General features: G+C 41.0%; 1 pseudogene; it reads right to left on the bottom strand.

Moving 5' to 3' along the window:
* Nucleotides 1–2,265: 2,265 nt before the first annotated feature.
* LOC123120774 (protein argonaute 16-like) lies at nt 2,266–12,402 on the bottom strand (annotated as a pseudogene).
* Nucleotides 12,403–13,833: the final 1,431 nt, after the last annotated feature.

The raw sequence follows: 13,833 nt of genomic DNA, 5'->3' as shown, positions 1-13,833 counted from the left end.
ATGACTGAAGCAATGTTTGATAAATACTTGGGGCCTCCTGCTATGGTGGGTGTGGATAGAAGTGTCAATTTCTTGTATTTGGTCGAAAGAGTGATCAACAGGGTGCAAGTTTGGAAGGAAATGATCCTATCTTTAGGGGGAAAGGAGATCCTAATTAAAGGTATATTCAGTCTTTACCTGTGTTTGCTATGTAAGTGTTCAAGATTCCCAAGAAAATATTTAAGGAAATCACCTGTGCTATATCAGGCTTTTGGTGGGGTGATACTGAGGAGAAGAATAAGATGCACTAATGGGCATGGTGGAAGATGTGTATCCCCAAGAAGGATGGGGATATGGGGTTTAGAAATTTACATGATTTTAATCTTGCAATGCTCGCAAAGCAGGTTTGGAGACTATCAAATCCTGACACTATGTGTGCAAGGGTTTTGAGAGCTAAATATTATCCTGATGGAAATCTCTTGAAGGCAGGACCGAAGAAGGGATCTTCATTTATGTGGCAAAGTATGTTGTCGGTCTCCAGACTTTCAAAAGATGGCATATTTGAAGAGTGGGATCGAGAAGTAATATCAATATCTCGAATGATCACTGAACACTGAGTAGTCCATCCAAGAAAGTTATATCTAGAAAGGGATTTTTGCCTTCTGAATAGTGTTGATGAGTTGATTAATCCATGGATAGGGAGATGGGATGAAGATTTAATTCTGGACAATTTTGTTCGGTTGATGTTGAAAGAATTTTGAGGATCCCTTTGAGCACACAATTAACTGAGGATTTCATTGCCTGGCACAAGACTCAGACGTACTCCTTTTCAGTCCGGTTCGCGTATTTTAATGAGTGGGAACATCAATTTGGTGCGACAATCAAAAGAGATGAGGTTGGACAAGTCTAACCCACTTTCGAAGATTCTCTAGAAGCTTCAAGTTTCTAGTAAAATAAAGATATTTGGTTTGAAGGCTTTACATAGGATGATACCGGGACCCGGGTATGTCAATCCTTGTGAATTGTCATATACCGGTATCTGGACAATGTCTTGTTTGTAAGGGGGGAGTTGAAGACTTGTGACACCTCATGTTTACATGTGTCCGAGATAAAGAAGTGTGGAAAGCTTTGGGTCTTCAGGAAACGATCACCCAATTCCTTGTTTCGGACCGATCTGGTAGTGACGTGCTTGAGAATATCCTCGGAGATCAAAAGCATAATTCAACTACACTGGAACATCTCAGCTTCCAATAGTCTATCTTAATTGGAGCTTGGTACATTTGGTGACAGAGAAGGAAAGCTGTGAAGGGCGAAGGTGTGGCCATTCCTTCCAAAACATCACTCGCCATACATGTGATAACGACCAATTATACTGGCTCTAGGAGTGCGACCTGATGTTAAATGGTCTAAACCTGCTCAAAATCTTCATGGGAGATGGAAGCAGAGCCACAATGGCGGTTCTTCGAAACCACTGGGGAGAACGTTCTTATTGGGTCAACAACTCTCTTTACGCATGTGCTTGATGTCGTTGCTGCAGAAGCTTTGGCGATGATGTGGAGCTAGCAGACCAGTGGGGATGCACAAATTTGATCTTTGAATTTGATTGTCTTGAGATTATCCAGACATGCAAGGGGGAGGTTGATACCCTGAATCCTTATTCTATTATTCTCACTGTCCAAGGGAAGGGAATAAGGTGGCATACAAGCTTGCTAGGGGTACCTATGGTTCTAATTTTGTAATTTCTTGGGCGGGTGATCCTCCGCAAAGTATCCTAGTTGAACTTGTTAGTGATGTAACAATTATTTGATTTGAATAAAATGTGCCACAAGTTCAAAAAAACTTGATGATAGATTACTTTTGTGTTTTTGTATGGAACACAACATCTTGTTTGCACTTATAAAGCAAGTCGTTGGCAAAAAATACTTGCTTCAAAACCTACGCAGCAACCACTTACATATAACTTATTTTAAGCAATCATCTAAATTGCAAACTACTTTCAACTAATGAATCTAGCAAATTACTCACGATTCTTTTTCATTCCATGCGACACTTTATGGTAATAAAGCATACTGTCAAATTATTTTCAATTATTAGATACTGGTCCTGAACCAAACCTACTGTCACCTGTCCAGCATAAGGTTTCTTGACAGGTACTCCCTCCGTCCGGAAATACTTGTCATTAAAATGGATGAAAATAGATGTATCTAGAACTAAAATACATCTAGATATATCCATTGCATCTATAGACATCACAACATTTAATTTTGGGCAAGTACCAGCGCAAGATTAAACAAGATATCTCAATTAAAAGGGCAGCTTGTAGTCAAACCCCGAAAGAGTTTGGGATATGCCAAAAGTACGGCTTACAAATGCAGCAAAGTTTGAATCTGGAATTCACATCCATAAGCCTTCTAGCGATCAAGTGTCAACTGCTACTACTATCCGAACACTACTATCCTAACCACGGACACTATACCATCCAAAAAATTGCTCCCAGCCAAACCTGTTGTCACCTATCCAATATCAGGTTTCTTCACTCACAAAAAGTCAACCCCTGCTGCACAACGATCTGACTGAAAGCCCACGTCAACAGAAGAACATCGAACTGCACACATCAGCATGCAGCCGTGGCAGTTCCGGGACTGTTGCTGCTGTTGACGACGAAGGGACACCACTCCCAGATGAAGTATCAGCAAACTCGAATTTTATGAACTGGCTCATCTGCGCTGCTGCAAGGTGGGCATAACAGATAGGTGCCACTGGAGAATATGAAAAACACAGCATTGATCAAATGTCATGACACACTTAAAAATACAAAAGGAAGTACATTGTGATATACTACTACATGTCAACATACCCACAGATATTGCAGTGGTGCTCCTCTGGTACCTGAGCAACAAGCACAAGAATAATATCATCCACCAAACACATAAGAAAGTAAAGAACCACCACGTACTGTACAGTGACAGATTGGGAAATAGCCGTGTTCTTACACATAGGAAAGGGAAAGAACTAGGCTCTGGAGTTCATCTGGTGTGAAACCAATCTGATCAAGCAAGACATGATAATGGGTGGGCCTTGAGGTGCCCTACGAGGGAGCAAACATTTCACAGTATTTAGGATGCCAAATATACACAGCACATGAAAAGTCTGACACACAATTAGGCAATTGATGGTAATATGCATAACCAGCCACTAATTCTACAGTATTTAGGATGCCAAATAAAGCCTGACAGATAACTACGCAATCAACAGTCGAATCACAAACTGCTTGAAATGATGCAATTTCCAAAATATTGGGTTGGTAAACAGGGAGACTTACTATAGGTCCCGCATGAGCACACATGTAGAAATCATACTGTTTTGGATGAACAATACCCTTGTCCACTACAGTCCCTGTTCATAAAGCCAGAATGCAATTTAGTTCCTTAAATTGTTCTCTTTTCTTTGGTGCGGATGCGAAGTGCTCCGCTATGTTTTGACATAGGACAATTGCATACCAGCTGGAACATTATCTGGTGCGTCAGCTTGGAACAGTTTTGTGTGGTGATTCTTTTGAGCAATAATAACTGTAATCTTTGGAGGTGGCCCCTGACCCATATTCTGGTAAGCCTGCATCATTAAAATTCTGTAAAAAAAATGAACATTTCCAGAAAAAGTTTCCCAAGCCAAATAAGTGCCAAGGACAACCTTTATTATTTGATCAACCTCGAGATTCAGTACTTGGCTAAACTGAGACTCACTCACACCATCCCTGCATATGTTGATCACATAAGAAAATGATGGACGAATTCAGAATACTGGTAACTAGTTAGTGCAGAAAACGTGCAGCTGAAACACAGGAGACAACAAAGACAAAGTTCTAATTTATGATGTCAATGCATTCAACAGTGCTATTGTTTCCACATACAAACAGCAAGCTAAGCTTGGACTTTTGCATGTAGAGGGAAATAATTCGTTCACGATATCGAATTCTTGTGTGGATTATCACGACTTTTTAAAATTACATAAGCTACATAAATAAGTTCAAACAAGATGATGATTACTTAGAATGTAGCCTGTGTGGAAGTAAAGTCAACAGTCGATCATGAACTACAAAAACTGGTTGTTTTTAACTTATAATAGAAAATAGGTGTGCTAATACAAAGAAAACGTAAATATAGGAACACACACTAATAAATAAATAAATATATATCCATTTTTTAACACGAAAAAATGGAATAAATAATGCAGCATATTTATTGTAAACTTCTACATGAGATTTTGTGCATGCCATTTTGATATGTTTCATGGGTGCCACATTACCACTACCATACCTAATTCTTGATTATAAAAGAAAATAAATAAAAGGCAGAAAGAAAAAATGGTTTAGTAGTTCCAGTCCCTTTTTCTGTGCATAGATAACTGAACGCTTGTGTGACGGAGATCGCTTTGTCAAACAGAAAAAAAATACTACCAAATGTGTCTTTCCTTTTTAAGGCTGCATCAAGCTTTGATAATCCGAACAAATAATTCTATGAGAAAACTTAACATACATAAGGCCATCAGCATAACTATCAGAATGCAACTTCCAAAATATCTATAACATGTCATGCCAATAATAATAAATACCTGAAGATGATTATCTGCTCTGGCTTTCTTTGTTGACTGGTTGTGTAGAAGTCTAGTAGAAGTTCCCTGGAATGCAAAGTGAAAGCAAAAATATGTGACAGGCTTAGAACAACATACATAGTACGTACAATATAACTAAAAGAATGCCAGGTGTAAACAGAAATAACAGGTGATAAGTCTACAGTACCTTATTATACCATCATCCTTTCCATTATCCAGTGGCTTAAAAAGAGAATCAATCATCTCAACCTTTGGAGACTGGGTCCGTACAGATGCCCTGTACCGTGATATTAGTGGCCAGCATCTAGATCCAACAACCTGTAGCATATGCAGGGTAAATAAAAATACCATAATGGTACAACAAGAAAGTAAGTTTTATCATACATACTGCTAAATCAGATGTTCAAAATAGTGATTCAAAAGTGATGGATTTTGCTATTGTTCATTGAATGGTGCAGACCCTTTTTATAAATTGTACAGACTATTTGTGCTACATATCCGTCTAAACTATGCAGCTACTTTTAGGAGTACTCAAAGGGATGGAAACACAAGATATTTGCTTGATGCAAGTACTGCAAGAGAGGGAAGAAGACATACAGCAGCAATTGATGGTATATCTGATCGACCTGGAGAACCATGTGAAACATCCATTCCCAAAATTATTGTGGGTATCTTATTGATAACTGGAATCTGACGGCTATGCTCCAGTGCCAGCTTAGAGTTCATTCCACCAAGCTATTAACAAAAATAAACATGTTACAAGTTCATCCTACCAAGCTATTGTAAGCGAGGTAAGACAGTTGGGTCAAACCTAACAGGCACAATCAGATAAAGAGACAAGTATATGTACCTTAGCATTGATCTTTAGAAGAACATTGGTGAAGTATTGATCATTCATCTTAGCACTAGGAACAATGCATTGAGTGACAATACCCATCTCATGAAGATTTTTCTTCTTCCATGGGCCTTCAAGAGAGTAAAAGAAGATTGTTACATGAAGATCCACGAACAGCAAAAGAATATTGTTTAACATATTACCATAAATATCACAATTCTTCCTCTCTGGTAAAACACATAGCAGAAATTCCGGAGGACCAGGAAGGTTTGCTTTAACTTTTTCGAACATCCTTTCAACTCTTACAATGGGAGCACATCTCCTAGCTTGGTTATCTTCATCCACCAGGCTGTAAGGGCCTTCAATGATCTACGCAAGACAGGAGGTATAAAATATGCCAACAGATGTCATTACAAGACAAGCTACATGCTGTCATGCTTTACTGCGAAATAAAGGAGTCATGGAAGAACTTACAATGCCTTTGGTTCGTCCACAGTTTATCAGCTCTCTTGAGATCCGGCTCATGTCACAACGAGCAGAGAAGTTCACAATTGCCCAACGCTCAATCCTAACAGGCTCAAATAGTTTCTGCAATAGTAATAAATGAAATTTAAGTTCAGTACAAAATACTTTTATTAGGTGTGCTCCGTCACATGTAACCAAGTAGCAACCTTGTTATTATAATTCCACCTGCCCTTGAATGGAACACAATCTTGACTATTTCCCACAACCAACTGGAATAACATATCAGAACAGTTTGAAAAGATTAGTCATGTATATAAAAAGAGCAAAATGTAAAATAGATTAGGTCTAACCATTGGTGCAGACAAAACACGACCCTCAACACGCGTCAGTTGACTATCAATTTTAATGCCACAAGAAGAAAAGATTGGGTCATCATCATATCTGTTACTTTTTACTGCCTGTAAATTGCATGTCAGTAGCTAAGGAAGAAACTAGAAGTTGTAACATCTCAACAGAAGTCAACAAACCCACATCAGTAACAACTCTCATGCGATCCTGAGGTTTCTGTCGTGATTTTTCAACTAACGTCGTTCTTTGCTGAGAAGACAGTGCCTTCGTATAACGTTGAAGTGATATCATGTTCCCCAGCTGCACCATCAAAAGGAAGACATAAATCACAACTTGGACTTTGTGTGCAGCCAGCAACTAAAACTGGTGAGACACACGTAAAGTGAATAAACAGTCAAGGCTACAACCTCAATTGGGAGATAATTCGGGCGTTTCGGCTTTCCCACATCAAGACATGGCAGATAAGGCTTCTCCAAAAACACTTGCTTGGATTTAAAATATTCCTCAACAGTAATGTCAACAGTTTGACCTTCACTGCTTCCACTCCGAACTTTCATTGGAAATCTGCGGATCAATGTAATTTCGACATGACTAAAGAAGGTTGTAGAATTGTAGTGACTATTAAATAAACTAATATCTCCAGTAAAATAACGTTTGTGTTCCGAGTGGCTCTAAACATTGGTTTTTGCATTATGTGGAAAGGTCATAAAAGTATACATTATTGATTATACAGACAATTGATGTGACAACTATATTTTTATATCATGATTTCAGTCTATATATTTACAAAGATATTACTGCTGAAAGTTATACAAAATTAACTGTGTGAATCCTACAGCAGTATGTTCTTATAACTGGAGGAAGAAAGTCAAGGCAGGTTGGACAAACAAGATATAGAAATGGAATAAGGATAGATGTGGAATAGGGGAACCCATTTGTGAGAAAAATAATGAATAACGCAATGCAGGAATAGAACCATACGTCTGTCTAGAGCAAGGCTGATCACTAAGCCCAATGATCTTAAATTCCATGTTGTTGTGTGTAGCTTTAACTCTCAGATTTTTCAACATTCTCTTTGCCTGCAAGATATATATAGATACAAGTTTGTGACAAGTTCTAGAAATATGCATCATGAGAAGAAAAAAATAAGCAAAGAAAATATATGTTCAGTAGAAAAATATAAGCTGGGATATCAGGCAGTGCTATAATATCATGAACCTTGGGCCAGTCAATGTCTCTAACGTCTCTGACATTTTGATTTGTAAGGAGGAAGTTGACAACAGGTCCAGGGGTCACAATCATAGTAGTCGAAACATCTGTTTAACATAGATGTGCCACATCAGTTTCTCATGATTAGCAAAGTGGATCAAAATACACAAGTCGACCGAAGAACACATACCCATGTTTAAAGATAAGCCATTCATTGTAGTACGGAAGCTAGAATGGAGTCCACGACAACCACTGACTCCACCAGTTAAATCAACTAAATTTCTACTGTCATCACTAAAAAATGATTGTCTAACAAGTAGGCAACCTCTGGATATAAACAAACAATAATTACAATCAGAATGAGACTGAAGAGGTAAACAGAGTTCAAAACTACATCATCCATACCGCTTAGCCTGCTGTTGCCTTAAAACAATGTCAAGGACTCTCAGAGCATCCTGGGCATGATCCGAGTCACTTCCTTGAAGCGCTAGGGCAACTGATCTGAGGGGAATCCTTGCTGCGTAACTTATACCCACTACAAACTGCTTTGGAAGATGTGACCTCTTTACTCGTTTCTTGTCACCCGGGCCAGGGCTTTCATGTCCTGGACTCCCACCAACAGCCCTGAAGAACAGATGAAGTTTGGGTAAGCTTCCTATTTGTATTTCTTTATCTATAAAGTGCCTCGAGGATTAACAAAATATATTATCCATGTTGCCGTTGAAAAATTTGGGACCTTAAATGAGTATGATACTACAACAAATATCACTAACAGAACTAACAGCTACATAACAATCCTTTGTGGCTTAACCAAGATATATAGCAAATAAAACTTCAACACGGCAATCCCATGGGGGTTAACCATTTCAAATAGGAAACTCAATGCAGCAATTCCATGGGGGTTGACCATTTCAAGTAGAAATTCAACGCAGCAATCCCATGGGGGATAACCATTTCAAGTAGAACTCTGTCAAATATAGGATGTTTTCCTCACTTTGGTTACCATGAGTATTTATGTGTACAAAAACAGACACAATAAAAAAGCTAGACTATGGATGAGGACAGTTGGCTAGAAATGTCAAAAAAAAATCCTGATAGTTGGAACTGAAATACCAGTAAGCGAACAACATGACAGCAAGAACAGGGAAGTAGGCAGTGCGGACACTAAGAACAAGAATGGGTTTCCCATAAAAAGGAACAAAAATGGATCATTATCCAACTACTTGCACTTGGCAAATTCATCAGCTCACATAGTTTGCTATGATCGACGGTACATACGTACCTTGCAGATGTTTCCTCCATGATAACAGTGAACTCGAAGTTGTTCTGTGGAAGAGGTCCAACAGTAAATAGACATTTCTCGCCATCGTATGCAAAATCCTTTCCAGCAAGCTCAGAACTGTATGTTTGCAACATTTTATCGATGACCTTCCGGCCAATGCCCTTGCCTTCAACCACTTGATCGTCATCAGATTTGATGGACACCTGCAGCATAATCACAAATTTCAGAACAGGCATTGAACGACAATTATCAAATGCTTGAGAAAAGAATAACAAATGCAGAAATTCAGAATTGTTCATTACACTGTATTGGTAGAAAACCGCATCAATCCCACTAAGCTTCACAGCAAAGTGGTTTGACAGCAACCTAATGGGCTTTCCTTCACGGCCCAAGCCAGTCCGTGCCATTGCTGTGCGCTTAACAGTGTCATTCTTATGCACTTGTACAGCTCCACCCGTTTTAGCCGCCATAATCAGGTACCTAAATGAAGTCAATTCTAAGGTCAATTGATGCAAAGAACATGAGGCGAATAGAAGTGGGACATAAACCATACACAATTTTTTCTTGGAAACAATTTGGGAAAACAATGTTGACCATCTAGAGTAATTTAAAAGGTAGGATCAAAACATGACAATAAAGTGATAAAAAGGTAACATCAATCAGGACAAGCGCAAGGAGAAATTGGCACACACTAAAATTGAATGTGAGAAATTTAAACACATTGTGTTCCATACAAGACAGAACAGAGCTGTACACAGGTTAATTTTATAGTAATGTTGTTATATTCTTGATAAAAGCAAACCATGTTGGGCTCTTTGATTCACAGGATTCTGAAAATGTACCAACTGGGGAAAAAACAGGAACAGGAGGATTGCATGTGCAAACAGAAGATTGTAAAAACACAGGAATTTTGCAGAATTGGGTGTTTGACTCACAGGAATAGTAAAGGACACAGGAATCCTAAAAAAGCATAGTCAAGTCAAGGTTAAACATATGCAAAGTCAAGATAGGATGTTATTATGCAACTTATGCCTTTGCCCTTGTTCTTTGAGCTTAGAAATGAAAAAACGAGACAGAGATGTGAGTGGATTGTAAAATTCCTTTGTTTCTCCTCTGAAAGTCAAACCAAAGGAAAATTTCCTATTCCTATGTTTTTCCCTCCACTTCTCCTATGAATCAATAATGCCACAAGTTATAAGTCAGTGCTACATTACTCTTTTATTCTTTTGTATGAACCTATTTTAGTAAAATAATCATAAAACAAAAAAATCAGTACCGGAAATAAAAAACTAAAAGAACAAATACAAAGAGGCAACAAGCACAGCAGCTTCTTGTTTCTGGGTATTTTTCAATTTAAAGGGGATACTACTGCAGCATATGAATAGAACACTGAGGTTGTCTATTAATAGAACTAGAAGTAGCTTAACAAAACTGAAACAAAACATATCATAACTGGTCTAAGAACTCCACCAAGCATTAGCCCTTAACATGCAGTGCTCCTGCGTGCTCTCGGGAAAAAAGTGAGCTATCGAAATTCAGAATGTTTGTACAACCAGCAACACGAGCAGATATTTGAATATTTTCTGTCGACATATATAAATATACTTGCATCTAGATCTAAGATCTACTCCCTCCGTTCACAAATATAAGATGTTCTAACTTTTTCTGAATCAGATGTATATAGACGCATTTTAGTGTGTTTGTTCACTCATTTCAGTCCATATTGAAATATACAAAACATCTCATATTTGTGAACGGAGGGAGTACTACATTCGACCCCAATAAAACTATACTAGCTGCTATCATTAGTAATAGCTTGCAGTGGTCTTCCACTGTAACACTCAATCCTGGTATGTCACTAGGTCTATCGTCAGCCATTAATGAACAATGAATGGTATGTTTGTGCCCACGTATTAGCATCCAGAAGGAACATGGAATGAATACAACTGAACTTTTAATACAACTACAACAACATGTACACATAAACTCAAGTCCGTCCAAGTAGCAATCAGCACTTCAGGACCAGTTGCTGAGACATATGGTGGAGCACCCAGGAAAAGGAAAAGATAGATCGTGCAAAACGCCTACAACAGTAAAATGGCAGTGAACCAAAGCAATTTTGACAAAACTCAGACCAAATAAAACACCTCCGTAGATTGCTGTTTAAACCTTGGGAACAGTGGCGAAGATGCAGGATAGAAGCAGGGTATAAGAAAGTTCCAGAAACACACTACAATCATTTGAAAGTGTCCGCTAGTCCAAAAAAGTACATCCAGAACACATCAGCATCAAAAAAATCGTGAACGAAATACTATCTTAAAAGCACTGTAACAGTATTGTTCGCGACTACATAACTGTAATCTGAAAATGGTGGACCTGCTAAATCGGAACTCTACATCCAGACCAGAAACAGCATCGAGAAACGATCTGTCAATCTATCATGAAGCACAAACGGGGAAGAAATTGAATCAACTTGGTTATTTCAAAAAAAAAAAGGCGCAACCAAATCCACCGAATCAGGAGACCGGGGGAAATCAAAGCCAAATCCAAACCCTCACCACGCACATAGAGCAAACTAGTACCAATCCAAGCCAATGTTCCTATCGATGCAGAAGTAGGCAGCAAGTGTGGAAGCGGAGATCTATGCCACGATAAAGCAAATGCCCTTTGCAGAGTTGCAAACCCCAAACAATCGAAACTCGCGTGCACCAGCAGAGCATGAGATTATTGCACCCAAACCTCCCGGGTAAAGCAGTTCGGTCACGAAATAAGAACCAAACACCTAACCGGTCACGAAGAGAAGAACCGCGCAGAGAAATGCTTCTACTCTACCTCCGTACCAACAATCGGACGCACGCAGTAACAGGACGGTTCTAAATAAGTCACAGGACGGCCTGACGGTCTTAATCGTCTAGAGATGAAAAATCACTAGGATCAGGGGCAGTGTCTGCAATATCACACAGCAATCTCTAATCAAACAACCCGGGACCCCTAACCCCTGACCAATCACATTAGGCAGAACCCAAATCCCCCAAAACTCTCACCGAATCGAACCGAACACGCGCCGTGGAACGGAGGGAGCGAGACCAGCCCTAGCACCGGGCCCCGGAGATCGATCACACGAACCTCTCGACGCGACCGGCCTCGAATCCAAAGCAACCCAGAACCCCCGAAACGCCCGCATTGCACAGAACCAAAATCCCCTACCAGACACGCGCCGTGGAACCGGGCGAGCGCGACGTGCACCAGCACCGCGCTCTGAAATCGAATGCACAAACATCTCGAACCCAACTACCTAGAGTCGGAGCAACACGAAATCAAAGAACACCTCGCATTTCACAGAACCAATCCCACCCCCAAAACCCCACATGTGCGAGCCACAAAAACCCTCAAAACCCCACGGCGGATCGAACCAGGCGCTGCGGAACCCACCGATGTGAGCGCGAGCAGACACGAACTCACCTTCCAGAGCTCGCCCGGAGATGCGGAACCCTCTCGCCTCCGCCCTCTCCGCCTCCGCGCCCTTGGGAGGTGGATGGAAGGGAAGAGGTGAAAAAGGAAGGCGGGGCGGAGGACGCCAGACGGCGGGGGGTGGGATTTGGGAAGAAATGGGGATGGGACCGACTATAAAGTTGGCCTGCGCTTCGGGCCTTCTCCGCACCGTGAGCACGCGGATCTGGTCCGTCGGTTTGAAGATAGACGGCTGGTTACAGTGGGTTTTCCTCTTTTTCTCAACGGGTTTTCGGGGGCTAGTTTTGTGAACCGGATTTTTTTTTTTTTTTGCGAAACGGCTGAACCACAGCGGGGCAACCAGCCAAGCTCGTTTATTCGGAAGAAGAAGAAAAAAAGCGGCACGGCGCAAGCGTGTCTCGCTGAGACGCGATGGTGCGTGTGCGTGTTTGCTGGTGGAAGCCTTTGGTCGCTGACACGTGGGCCAGGCCAGTGACGTCGGTCAGAGGATCCAGTTTGCGGGTGGGGCTCGACCGGTGGCGAGGGATCTGTTCCGCAACTCCGCCGGCGAGTACGGTCCGAGGTTGCGGAGCGAGAGCGAGCGTCGTAGACGAAGTAGTCGAAGTATGCGAAAGTAAAATGACACAGAGAGATGGAGGAGACCAGCTTTATTAATCAATGATCAGGAATTACAATGATGGCTCATCGTTGCTTTATATAGGGGGTAGGGGTCAAGGGATAAGTACCCACTTAACGTAAAGTGGGGGAAACGGGAGGGGCTAGCCCGTGCGATACGCACGAGGCCGCCGCCACCCCTCGGTGGCCCCGGTTTCCCAACACTCCCCCTTGGGTAATTATCCGTATATCCATGCCTCAAAACTCCGAAAAACCCAGTGGGAAAAAATATGGAGAAAGAGCACACAGTATACGTTGTTGTATTGCACGAATTGCCTCGTCAAAAACCTCGTGTGAGAAACATCAGGAAAACTCACTCAAGGGAAAAAGAGTACAATCCACTCAACCATCAGGTTGAGTACTCGATCATCAGGATTGAGATTTTAGCGACGAGTTTGTGAAGTTTCTCCCCCTGAACCTTGCATCTCTCTAAGTCTCATCATACCGATTCCACGCACACACCTCTCTAAGGTTGATGCCGGTAATGATTTAGTGAACATATCAGCAAGATTGTCACAGGACTTAGTATGCAAAACTCTCACCTCGTTCAACTGTTGCAGCTCATGTGCATAGAAGAACTTGGGACTAATATGCTTTGTGAGGTTACTCTTCACATAACCCATCTGGACTTGTGCAACACAAGCAGCATTATCTTCATAGATAATGGTAGGGGTTTGTACGGTGTTCAGCCCACATGCCCGCTGAATGTGGCCGATCATCCGCCGAAGCGATACACACTCTTTTGACGCTTCGAATAGTGCCATGATTTCCGAGTGGTTCGTGGAAGTCGACACAAGTGTTTGCTTGGACGATTTCCAGGAAAACGTAGTTCCACCACAAAGGAAAACATATCCAGTCTGCGATTTGCAATCATGTGGGTCCGACAGGTACCCAGCATCGGCATAGCCTATAATAGATAGGTCTTGATTCCTCTTATAAAATAGACCAAGATCTTTGGTCCCTTGCAGGTAACGGAAGA

This window comes from Triticum aestivum, chromosome 5D (genome assembly GCF_018294505.1).
Source record: "Triticum aestivum cultivar Chinese Spring chromosome 5D, IWGSC CS RefSeq v2.1, whole genome shotgun sequence".
NCBI classification, from domain to species: Eukaryota; Viridiplantae; Streptophyta; class Magnoliopsida; order Poales; family Poaceae; genus Triticum; species Triticum aestivum.
This window is presented reverse-complemented; position numbering and strand designations above follow the sequence as displayed.